We start from the raw sequence: 13,326 nt of genomic DNA, 5'->3' as shown, positions 1-13,326 counted from the left end.
ACCTCTGCTTTCAGCAGGAGCCTTCCTTTCTGGCATTTTCTCTGTGGGGATGAACCGCAGGCTACAGGGAGGCCGCCCCGCGCTCTGGCCTGCCCACTCCCCTGAGCAGACACGCTCCTCGCACTGCAGCCTCACCCTCAGGTTCCAGTGCTCCACAGGCAGCGTGTCGACAACCCTGAGGAGAGGTTGCACATCCACACTGCCACTCCCTCTCCCTCCCTCTCCCCACGACACATCTGTCTGCACCCCGGACCCGAGTGGGAGTCCCTCCAGGGACACTACGGGCTTCCTCTTCACAAGTGGTCAGGTGGGACAAACTGTATCACAGGAGTTGAAGGCACACCATGTGGTCCTCGTGACGTATCAGGAAGCAGGGACAGTGCCAGGGGACCTCCGCCTGGATGGATGAGGGAGGACAGAAGGCCAGGACACACGGCAGCAGGGCACAGTGTAGACAGACCAGCACCACCTCAGCAGTGAACCCTGTGCTCTCAGGCATGACAAGGCCACGGGGACTGCTGGGTCTCCTTCCCCAAACCCACGCACGGACAAAACACGCAGCCAACAGCTGCCCTCACCACAGGCAGCGACACTGGGAGGCAGGCAGTCCCTGAAGGCCCCTGCTGCCTGGACGGGCCTTGGGGCAGGGCAGCCAGAGGAACACTGCAGAGAACGCGCAGGGAAAGAAGCTGGACAGCCACAGGGTCCCCCGAGGCTCACGTGGGAGCACAGGAACACACACCTGGCCGGGAAGGGCTCCCGTTCCCACACACCAGAGCAAAAAAACCTGGATAATCACAGAACCGTCAGGGTAATCAGAAAAAAATATGAAGCTTACGCTAGTGTTGTTTTTTAAGAAAACCTTAAAAGAATTAATAAAGTCACATAGTTTCCAAGTAGTTACTGTACCCCAGGATGGGCCCCAGCAAGGCTGGGACAGCATCCAGCGGCCTCCTACAGGTGCAGCGGGCACAGGGAACACGCAAAGGAACACTGAGGGACTCACGTGCCATGAGCCTTGCGTGTGAGGGGATCAGCAGAGAAGCCCGCACCGAGGCAAGCACAGCGAAACCGGCTTGTCCTACAGGAGCACAGAGCAGGGCGACAAGTGTTCTCTCCCAAGCCAACGTCCGCCGGAACACCCGGGCACAGCCTCAACGCTGCAGACAGAAGCCCAGAGCACCAGAGCTGCTCCTCCCAGCCTGGCCACGACCTGCCCAAATGCTAACACACCTTCAGCCAGCATGAGCTGAGTGCTGAGCAGGGGCGCACGCAGAGAACTTTGCTGGAGCAGCCTGAGGGTGGTGGGGTAAGCAGCAGCTTCAATGTCAACGCGGTGCACAGGAAGCCTGTAAGATGTCTCAGCAGCATCAACCATCAAGAGAACGGCTGTGCAAGCGGAGCTGCTGCGGGAGCAGGCGAGACTCGCACACACGGCAGGCCTCCCCGAGAGCGCTCACACGTAAGATGCAAGCTCAGCTCATTCAGAAAATCAGACTTGGCCTAAAAAACAGAGCCCGCGAGCGGACATGCTTCTTCCAGGGCTGCAGTCTGCCGCTCCCTGGTGACCTCACATGGAAGGGAGACTCAACAAGTAAGTGTTTTAGGTAAATGTGAGCCTGGTCTCTCACAACTAAGAAATCAGGGACATGAATTCCAGATCTCAGTGTGCACATGAATATACAACACCCAGCGACTGGCTTTAAAGGGAGAACCAACAGCTGAGAAGGCATGAGAACGGTAGCGGGGTACCCGACGCCTCGGCTGGTGCGGGATGGCGGAGCCCGGCCCCACGGGCACACCTGAGCAATCCAGCTGCTGCCTTTTTTTTTTTGTTTTATTGGAAAGTCAGACTTACAGAGAGGAGAGACAGAGAAAGATCCTCCCCCTGCTAGCTCACTCCCCAAGTGGCCGCAATGGCTGGAGCTGAGCCTATCTGAAGTCCAGCGCTTCTTCTGGGTCTCCCACACGTATGTAGGGGCCCAAGGCTTTGGACCCTGCTGTCCTCGACTGCTTTCCTAGGCCACAAGCAGGGAGCTGGATGGGAAGCGGAGCAGCCAGGACATGAACCAGCACCCATACGGGATCCTGGTCCTTGCAAGGAGAGGTCTTTAGCCACTAGACTACCATGCAGTGCCGGGCCCAGCTGCATTCCTAAGCACCACTGTCGGACTCATCAGCTGGAGAGGGGGTTGATGCCAGTGGGCTGGGACAGAGAGCGCCAAAGATAAACCAACAATATCCCCTGGAGCCACAGAACGAAAGAGTTCAAGAAAGCATGTTTTCAAGAGGCAACTGCCTAAAGAGCTTATAACGTGGCAAGGTACTCTAGATCCAGACAAGAAAAACAACAGAGCAAGTAAAGACAGGGAAGCTCTTCCTTGCTAGGACTCAACCCTCAAAAACACCCAGGCGGGGGGTCGTGGGCCCTGGATAGATCCCAGATTTCTCCGACCAGCAGAGCCAGTAACGTGGACGGGGGAGGGTCTGGGATGAAGCACCGACAGCAGACCAGTGATGGTGGAAGTCTCTGCGAAGTCTCTCTTAATTGCTCCTTCACCTCTCCATATATACTCTTCCCCCACATCCTAATTTAACCAGGAAGTGGTATACAGATGAGTCCAATTAGTCTAGGTGTTTTTAGCCACAAGCCCAGTTCCTGTTCCTGCCCAGGCCAACCAGCGCTAATCAACTCCTTAGCCCACAACACCTGATGACCGGGCAGCCATGGGTCCTGAACAGGACTCGGACAGAGAGAACCCTGGGAAACTGCAGACCAGCAAGTCTGTGGTTAGCCACCCCAGCCAGCCTGGCACCCTGGCCGACTAATTTTACCAGGGGTGTGCACGTCGCTAACAACAGACAAGTGGAATGAAGGCCACTGTTTCAGATTCCCACAGTGTTTCTGTACATCACATTGCTGCTGAGCACCAAGTGCAGACAGCTGTGCAGTCAACGCTATCCTCTGCCTGTGGCACTATTTCCCAGCTGTGTCTTAGTGAACACGGAGGCATGGCCAGTCCTCCTTACCCAAGACGAGACTCCAGAAGGCTGAACACATGGTTATGCTGAAGGCGCCTGACTGTTCCTGCATTGTATGTGGGCATGGGTGCAGAGCCCGGATGTTACAGACACGCACACAGCTGAAGTCTCCAATGAAGAGGCTGTGTGCTCCTGGGGACGCCTCCCGCCTGCTCTGCGGCACCCTTCGTCTCGTGGTGAGTATCCACACGGCTGGGATGTTCAATCAGCCCAGCCACAGTCCTCCCTGGGGTGCCAAGACACTTGATGGAAACTTCTTTCTTCTAGAATAGTCACAGTCCTCCCTGGGGTGCCAAGATACTTGTAAGGACACTTCTTCCTTCTAGAATAGTTACCTCTAGAAATCAGATAAATTACATCAACCTATCTAGGCCTGCCAGAAGATGACGGCCCAAACACGGGTCTGTGTGCCCGTGCGCCTGTGCGGGGCAGCAGGATGGAGGGCCAGCACCTGGCTTCAGCCGGCCCAGTCCCAACCATGGAGCCATTGTGGAGCCGGCAGGGATGGTAATCTCTCCTCCCCTTCACTCTGTGACTCCGCCTTACAAATAAATAACATTTTACGTGTGATCTTCAGCTTCACAGTTACACTTGTTAGCACTGGCACCAGGCAGCGTTCAATTCCAATGTTCAGGGGCACGTTTTGGTGATGGTGTACTGGCGACATCCCCGATTTCTGGCTGTCCCTCCACAGGATTTTCTGTGTGATCTTTGATGTCCTAGTACTGCAGGATGAAAGAGAAACAGTTCTGAACAATATGTAATTGCACAACAGCTCTCTGAGACTTTGCTACATATAATATTTGGAAACAGGCCATCTGATCAGTTTTTAATTTGTGCAACTGCATACAGTTGTCAAACAGTAAATTAGAGAATATGATAAAGATGGATTTTTCCCAGTGGAGTCTAGAAATACTAATGAACAATTCCACCAGTCTCCAGAGTTAACCTGGGAAGTTCAGTGACGGCTGACCCAGCTGACAGTCCCTCCGTGTTAGAAAGCCGCCTGATCTCCACTTAGGCTTTTGCAAGAGAATTAAAAACAAAACAAAACTAAAAGCTGTGAATTCAAAAGGTGTTTTCTTATTTTTCTCAAATCAAAATGCTACAATTTTATCTCTATATTTAAAGGGAATTACCACATCACCATTTCTTTTACAAACAGATGGCTGGAGGTACAATTCTTATTTCTGCTGGTATACTGAGACTAGCACATACTCCACACTCCAGGTTCACTCGGTGCTAGCAGCCAGGCGAGGAGACCTCCTGCCCACACTGGTGGCTCAAGTGACTGAGCGTGAGCCATGCCCGTGTGGGACCCACAGGTGCCGGCTCCTGCTCCTTCCCCGACCCTACAGGCCTCTGGGGAGGGAGCCACTGGGTGGGGCTTGTCATTCCTGCCTTAGTGTTTCTCTTCTCTGGCTCTCATGTTCAGAACAATTAAAATAACCCTATCATGTAGCATACAAGGGACAAAGACCTCCATTATTTAGGAATCCACTAATGTGATATATGGCCCCATATCTAATGATCCTCAAGTCCTATTTGATAGGCTCCTTACTAATTTTTTCTACACTTAGAACCCATTGCCTGGTAAACACTTGGGGTGGATTTGGTAATAACTGGAGAAAACATAAACATTGGCAGGTTGATTTGCACTTGGAAAATGCCATTGAGAGTGCAAAAAGTATTAAATTTATAGTGCTACTGTAGGTCAGCTGTTTTATTAAATATGTTAAATGGATAACTTTTACTGCAGTGACACCACCTAAAAGCTGCTTGCTTTAAGGATTTTAAACATTGGGAGTTAATATTTAACTTCAGTGTCAATCTATTAATACACTTTTTAAAAAGTAAACAATTGGAGAAGTTTGTATACTCTATATTTTTTCAGACAGGGCATAAAATTAGACTTCGGAAATTATTCTAGTTATCACTCTCATCTTACACAACTTACCAAAAAACAAAAACAGAGAACCAAGATGGCAGAACAGGGTAAGGACAGAGAAGCATTTGCCAGGGTGAATCAGAGAGGACACATCCCAGGAAATCGAAGAGGACAGAACAGCAGGGGTACCTGGAGACCGACAGACACAGGAAAGCAGCGGGCACAACGGTGTGGTGCTGCAGTGACCGATGTCCCAGCGGCACTCAGTGAACTGCCATCGGAACTCCACCAGCAGCCAGGTGGGAAGGGACATTCACTGGGAGCTCAGGAGGTGAACCCAAAGAACTGCCCGTCCTGCTGCTCTGTTGGATTTGACTGGGGGCAGAGACAGAGCGGCAGGTGCCAGAAGGGTGGTGCAGAAACAGGGTGGATTTCACAGCCCAGTCAGCCTCCCAGAGCCGAACTGAGTGCCATTTTGTGGCAGGAGACAAAGGCTATGGGACAGGACTGCACATGCACTGAGCTGGGAGTGAACTCATTTTTGGCTCAGTGAACTGCAATAATGTGACATCCTACAGGTTCCACCCAAGACAGATGTGGGACGCCCTCAGACCAGATGGCCGGCAGATCAAGAACTCTGCTAGTGCCACATCAACTGCCATTTTGTACAGTGTGAAAAAGGCTTTAAGGCTGCAGGGACAAGAGTGAGTTGCACATGTGCTGAGCTGAAAGTGAACTCACTGAGCGCATGTGCACTGCATTGGTCCCACAGGAAAATAATACGACTTTAGCATCTTGTAGGTAAAAATAGGTCCGTGTGATCCCCCGGACCTAACAGCCATGAGGTTCTGGCAAGATCGACTACCACCAACCTAGCTACATAGGACATCTGGTGTCTCCCTAATCCTGGGAACTGCTCTAAAAGGTTGAACAGACAACGTTGCAGCCTCAGCACAGTATCACAGGAGGTGGAGACTGGTGAGCCAGGAGTTGGGACTACAGAGACCATGGTGGAAATCTAACATAAGAACCCACACCTGGTACTTGCTGGAGGGAGTGGCACAGGTGACTACAAAGAGCTTTGTACCAACTGCAACAAGTAAAATTAAATTGTAGACCTGTGGGTGACACAGCTTAGAAACCTGCCCCAAGGAGAAGAATCTGATAACCAGAAGTACAATGACCAAGAGCAAAAGAAGAGACAAAGGCACAAAAAATATTACCGAAGATTCCCCCTGCAAAGGAGCAAAAGCCTTTGCCAATCTCAGAGTTAACTGAGGAAGACATCGAAAAAATGGGGTACACAGAATTTAAAATACTTGTTATAAAGCTTCTTATCAACAATGACAAGCACTTAAAACAGGAGTTCTAAGAATTTAAGGAGCATTTTACACAGGAAATGAATCAAAGAAGGCCGATATATCAGAAATTAAGAACACAGTGGAGCCAATTGAAAGTACAGTGGAGGGTCTCCAAAATAGAATGAAGCAAGCAGAAGAAAGAATCCCAGAATTGGAAGACATTTCCTATTACTGGGGGAGACAAACAAAAAGCTAGAAGCAGAGCTGGGTCAAGCTAAGAAAAGTACTCAAGAATTGGAAGACACTATTAAAAGGCCAAATCTAAGAGTTATGGGAGTCACAGAAGGTGCAGAAAGAGATGCTGGGTTTACAAATGCATTTAATGAAATCATAAGAGAAAATTTCCCTAATCTAGAGAAAGAATTGGGAAGCAACATCCAGGAGGGGCACAGAACTCCCAACAGGCTTGACCAAAACAATCTTCACCATGACACATGCTCATCAAGCTCTCTTCAATCGACATAAGGAAAAGATCCTTAAGTGTGCATGTGAAAAAAACCAACTGACATATAAAGGAATGCCAGTTAAACTCACAGGAGATCTCTCACAGGAAACTCTACAGGCAAGAAGAGAATGGAGCAACACATTCCAGATTCTAAAAGCAAAAAATTGTTGGCCCAGGATAACGTATCCAGCAAAGCTTTCCTTTGTCTTTGAAAATGAAATAGAATTCTTCCACAGTAAAGAAAAGTTAAAAGAATATGCCTCTTCCAAACCTGCCCTACAAATGATACTTCAAGATGTTCTCTTGACAGAGAAGAGGAATAGCACCCACCAAAACCAAAGGCAAATATGAAGAGCATCCCAAAAAAATGACAACAGAAGACTAAATCAATGAACAACCCACTGCTAAAATGACAGGGCCAAATTACTGTCTATGGATACTAACCCTGAATGTAAATGGATTAAACTCATCAATCAAACATCACAGAAAAGTAGGCTGGATAAAAAAACCCTAAATCCACTTATTTGTTGCCTACAGGAGACGTATCTCACCAACAAAGATCAGTGGAAACTATATCTCATAGATTTTGATTTTAGTTTTATCTCTTCAAAACACTTTCTCATTAAATTCTTTCTGACTCATAGATTATACAGTAGCCTTATTTTCTGCAAGAAGATTCTTGATTTTTCTTTTTCATTTCTTCAGCGGCACATTAAGCATTCAGTGGCAGGTTATTTAACTTCATGGCACTGTTAATTTCTTTTTTCTTCCTGTTGTTGATTATGCATTGTGGATTTTCATTTAAGGGGAAGTACAGTAACTGTGTAATAGAAACTATCCTATCCAGATGTGAGGATACAATGCAGTATGCATCTCTACTTCCAGATCAAAGATGGACTTACAATGAAACTGTTTACTGTATCTTGACAGTAGGGTGCTGGACTCTGCCACTGTCCATGCCCACAATGATGGGCATAACTGTGAATGAAGAACTATACTATAGTAATGATACAGGGGAAACTCAGTGGGGTGAGGGGACTTGGGTATGGAGGAAGGGATATCCCAGGGCCTGTAGAACTGAATCATTACATGACAATAATATAGAAGAAATTTTATACTTAAAAAATTTTTTTATTTTAAAAAGACTAATCAAGAAAAAACAAACAATTAAACAAACAAACAAACAAGCAACGTTGTGAGCATTGACAGTAACTTACCAAAGGGCTCAGTTCCCAGTCCCGTGGAAGCAGACCGCAGGTCTGGATGTTTCATAGAAGGTGTAAATGCACATCAAAAGTAACAATAATTCACTTATGTGGAGGCATAAAATACTGAATTCCAAAATACTGTTCATCTCCAGACTCAGTGTGAATGTTATGTTATGGTCCATTCTTGAGATTCCTTAAGGCAACTGAAACTAAGCCACGAACTTCAGGTAAACCACACTTTTTAATGTATGAAAAGCACTTAATACCAAAAGAACAATAACAAACAGTATTTTTAAAAGTGACTTAACAAGGTTTTAAACTGGACATGGCCATTTTTTCTAACCTAGAATATGAAGTTTCAAGGGTCTAATAAGTTTGAAATACAGTTTATAAACTTATTAAAGTCATCTCTTTAATTTTAGGTGTAGTAGACCTTAGAGAAGGCCACAGCGCAGACCTTGCTGTGGCTCGTCACAGCATGTCACCATCGTCCCCGCTTTCTCCTCTGTGCTGTAGAACATGCCTTTCAATGGTGCCCTACAGGGTCAAAGGAAAAGGAGACATTACGTTGACCATGCCAAACCCACCACTACAGAAGTCGCCACACCAGGGTGCTCTGCTGCTAGCCAGGCATTTCACTAGAACTTAGACACAAAGTCACCATTACACCTGCCCCCTGACCCATCATATCATGCAGTCTTAATACTGGATTGTTTTTGGAAAGATTTTTAATACAAAGTCAGATATACAGAGAGGAGGAGAGACAGAGAGGAAGATCTTCCGTCCGATGGTTCACTCCCCAAGTGAGCCGCAACGGGCCGGTGCTGCGCTGATCCGATGCCGGGAACCTGGAACCTCCTCCAGGTCTCCCACGCGGGCGCAGGGTCCCAGTGCATCGGGCCGTCCTCGACTGCTTTCCCAGGCCACAAGCAGGGAGCTGGATGCGAAGTGGAGCTGCCGGGATTAGAACCGGCGCCCATATGGGATCCTGGCACGTTCAAGGCGAGGACTTTAGCCGCTGGGCCATGCCGGGCCCTTAATACTGGATTAGTAGCAGGCCACCAATGGCACACAAACAGAACGTTTTCCAGATCTTTTAAATATATATTTACTTATTTTTATTGGAAAGCTAGAAACACAGAGAGGAGAAGAAACAGACAGGAAGATCTTCCATCTGTTGATTAATTCCCAAAGTGGCTACAATAGCCGGAGCTGAGCCAATCTGAAGCCAGGAGCCAGGAACTTACAGGTCTCCCACGTGCATGCAGGGTCCCAAGGCTTTGGGCCGTCCTCCACTGCTTTCCCAGGCCACAGGTAGGGAGCTGGATGGGAAGCAGGGCCACTGGGATTAGAGCCGCCACCCATATGGGACCCCAGCATGTTCAAGGTGAGGACTTTAGCCGCTAGCCTACCACCTTGTTGGGCCTGTTTTTAGCAGCCAGGCCACCTTGTTGGGCTTCTTTTCCAGATTTTGATGCAACCAAAGGAAAAAAAGAGCCTGAATTGCCATGAAGTGAAAAAATGCTGCCAACAGGAAGTCACTTGAAAATAAGTGTTAATGTGCTTCCTCCACGCCCTAGTTGAGGCATGCCCACCCACCACCAGCCCGACAGGCAGTGCTCAGCACCTACCCTGGAGACGACCTGTCCTCTGTTGAAGTGCGGGTACCCAGCATCAACACGAGGCCGCCTGTATACAGCGGTGTGTGGGGAAACGGAACAACCCACCAGGGCACTGAGTCACACTCTGTGCTGCTGGGACCTAACACAGTCCAGCCTGGAGTGCTGGGGTCCGTGCAGTAGGTGTGGACAACACAAAGGTGTGAAGAGAACAGCTCCCCTGCTTGGCAAGGCCCGGGAGAGCTTCCTGGCCACCCCGCTAAGAATTCTGTACTCTATTGAGGCACTGTTGTTTGTCCCTGTGAGACTTTTTTTTTTTTAAAGATTTATCTATTTTATTACAAAGCCAGATAGACAGACAGGAGGAGAGACAGAGAGGAAGATCTTCCATCCGATGTTTCACTCCCCAAGTGAGCCGCAACGGGTCGGTGCGCGCCGATCCGAAGCTGGGAACCAGGAACCTCTTCCAGGTCTCCCACGCGGGTGCAGGGTCCCAATGCATTGGGCCGTCCTCAACTGCTTTCCCAGGCCACAAGCAGGGAGCTGGATGGGAAGTGGAGCTGCCAGGATTAGAACCGGCGCCCATATGGGATCCCGGTGCGTTCAAGGTGAGGACTCTAGCCACTAGGCCACGCCGCCGGGTCCGTGAGATGGTTTTTACAACTAATGTGAGCTTGGGAGTCGATGCTGCTGACAACGTCTTGGTGAACAGGCCTTCAACAATGTGTGCTGTCTCGGGGGCTCTTACGGCCCTTTGCTGGAAGAGCTCAAGAATGTGTGTACTGGGCCCGGCGGCGTGGCCTAGTGGCTAAAGTCCTCGCCTTGAAAGCCCTGGGATCCCATATGGGCGCCGGTTCTGATCCCGGCAGCTCCACTTCCTATCCAGCTCCCTGCTTGTGGCCTGGGAAAGCAGGAGAGGACGGCCCAAAGCTTTGGGACCCTGCGCCCGCGTGGGAGACCTGGAAGAGGTTCCAGGTTCCCGGCATCGGATTGGCGCGTACCGGCCCGTTGCGGCTCACTTGGGGGGTGAATCATCGGATGGAGGATCTTCCTGTCTCTCCTTCTCTCTGTATATCCGGCTTTCCAATAATAATAAAATCTTTAAAAAAAAAAAAGAATGTGTGTACTAACATCATAACTTTGGGCTACTGAGTGCATAGTTGTAGTGGGAATTTATGTTTGTAGTTTTTCTGTTTCTGATCTTTATCTTTTCCCCTCTGTGATTTATTTTCTCTTCTGATAAGTTGTAGAATGAAAATTGTAATAGGAGTGTATTACTGATTAATATGTGTTGTCTACTGAGGAATTCCTGGCTGCAACGTCAGAATGGATAATTCCCTGCCTTAAGGTGAAACAATTTGCAGAATTATCGTTGGAAGCACCCACTTGTCGATTGTAGAGTTGAAATCAAAATGGAGTAAACATGGTTCATTGCTAACTGCAATTCTTTTCGCCTTTGTAACTCTTGCTTTACTTGCTTAGCTAACAAACTGTGTGAGCTTGCAGGCCGAGTGGCCAACTAGTGCCAATGGCCCCAATCCCCATAAACCAAGGTCCCAGACTCACTAACCCATAGATAATTCAAGATCGGGGTCTAGTTGTCACAGATGGCGCCAAGGTTGGAGCCCAGACCTGAGGAGAGCAGGCGGGGGCTGGCAAGCCGAGACAAGCAGGGAATGTGCAACCCTTCCTCACTCACCTGTTGTAAATGGTGCCCCCTTGAAGCTGTGTCAAACTGCCCCTAAAGAAAACTTTGTAATTGTACTGCTCGGGGCCAGACCTTGTGACTGCTCCTGTACAAATGAAGCAGACAGCTTTCTCGCATGGTCCATTACGATCCTGAAATTTACTGGTCCGTTTCTTTTCTCTCTATGCCTATCTCACGCACCCTTCTCGAGTTCTGAACTCGGCTGGAGCTGGCCTCCAGACCCAGCGTGGAGAATCTCACCACGCTGTGCAGTCAGGGTTAGTGTGCCCAGCTGTAACTCTCCTGTCCTTTAATTTAGAAGAATTAAGAATCCTATCAGCAATGCATCATGTTCCCAATTGCTTCCCATTCTTATCAACACTGATTGTGTTTATTGTTTGGATAACAGCTGCTCTAACGTGTGGAGTGGTTTCTCCCCGTGGTTTTGATTGCTTCCGCAAGGGCCAAGAGGCTGGACTCTTCCTGTGCACTTACTTCCACGGGTGTGTCTTCGGAGAATCGTCCCCTCAAAGCCTGCAGCCGTCTTTACTCAGCCTGTCTTTCTGCCGTGGGGCTGTAGGTCTTCACATGCTCTGGACACTAACCTCGTGTCAGATACGATTTATAAATATTTTTCTCTCACTTCATGGGTTATTTTTTAATTCTATTGCTAAGCTTTTACTCTCAACCAACTTCATTTTCCTTTTGTGTCTATGTCATATACAAGAAAAAATGCCAAGCCCAAGTGTTGGGAAGGTCCCACAGGCTTCCCAGCCCAGCGTTGGGATGGTCCCACAGGCTTCCTACAGCTTCAGCTCTTAGTATGTTATGTCCTTGATTCATTTTTGAGATAGGTTTTGGATTAATTTATTTGGAAACGGCAAAGAGGAAGAAGGGGAGAGATCCATGTGCTGGTTCATGTCCCAAATGCCCACAGTAGCTTGTGTGGGCCAGGCAAAAGCCAGCAGCCAGAGAACCAACCCACAACTCCCCACACTCCAGCCTACCCACTGCTTCCTTGGGTCTACACTGGCAACCAGCTGGAGCTCCCCTGCTTCCTTGGGTCTACACTGGCAGCCAGCAGGAGTAGTCACTGAATTCTCTCCTAGTCCCCAGGGGAGGCACCTGCTCCACTTCCCACGCTCCTGACACTTGCTTTTACTGTTGCTGCAATGACCGTAACAAAGTATGTTCTAATTATCAAAGTCTGCTTTCTAATGCAACCGCAGAAATAAGAGTTAATGTAGCATGTTTGAAATAGCTATTCTCAGGGCTACTTGCAAAACTGGCCCCTCACTGGTGTTCTGGGAGGCTGGGCTTGGACAGGATTTCCACAATCCCCCAAAGTATCAGTGCTTGGCTGGGCTAAAACTGTTGGCCCAAGCCTCAGGTATGAGCAGGCACAAAGATCCCACGTGAAGGACCCCAACAACATCAGGCTGAGTCTCCAGAGTGCTTCTGTGCAACTCCCGACCCTGCCGGGCTCCCACGGGAAGGGAGCCTTGGGAGCACACGCCGGGCTTTGCACAGATGTCCCTCAAGTGCTATCCCCTCCACTAGCGGTCCTTTCTACTCTACTGTTATAACAAACCATGGCCATGAGTGCACTTACACATGGGATCATGCAAGTCCTGCAGGTAAATAACCAAGCTTGGGGTGGTCCTAGAGCCCCCTGCAAGGCAGCACACAAGTATTATCATTACAGAATATGTCCCAATGATACCAGACCCGGTAGGACACTCTTTCTTGCAGTTAAATACTAGTTGAGACTTACCATTTATTTACTTTGGGCCTTCATTTCTCCGGTACCTTTCGGTTGTCACTTAGAAAGCACTTCCCTACTTAAAATATTCTGTCATGTTTAAATTCCTCAAAGTGAATCTTTCCCTAGAGTGACAAACTTTCCTTTCATATTGACATGGAGACAGATCTGTTCTCCACGTCCTTCTGGGGAGCTGGGATGACATGATGGCCTCTCTTGTGAATTACAGGGCAGGCGTATCGCTCCACTCACAGGGAAGCTTCTCCACCCCTCTGCTCGTCACAGATTCTCAGCCTGGAACTTCCCAGCAGCTT

The 13,326-nt window shown here is 48.8% G+C and overlaps 1 protein-coding gene across 1 annotated transcript in view; it reads right to left on the bottom strand.

Moving 5' to 3' along the window:
• Positions 1-8,432: 8,432 nt before the first annotated feature.
• RBM44 (RNA binding motif protein 44) overlaps positions 8,433-13,326 on the bottom strand; it is a 29,654-nt gene continuing 24,760 nt past the window's right edge. Inside the window, exon 15 of the mRNA XM_058664306.1 lies at positions 8,433-8,467. The gene's annotated coding sequence lies outside the window, so the exon portion shown is untranslated. The remainder of the gene's footprint in view (positions 8,468-13,326) is intronic.

The sequence above is a fragment of the Ochotona princeps genome, chromosome 5 (genome assembly GCF_030435755.1).
Source record: "Ochotona princeps isolate mOchPri1 chromosome 5, mOchPri1.hap1, whole genome shotgun sequence".
NCBI classification, from domain to species: Eukaryota; Metazoa; Chordata; class Mammalia; order Lagomorpha; family Ochotonidae; genus Ochotona; species Ochotona princeps.
Note: the sequence above shows the minus strand (reverse complement) of the source record. Positions and strands in the feature narration are given on the sequence as shown.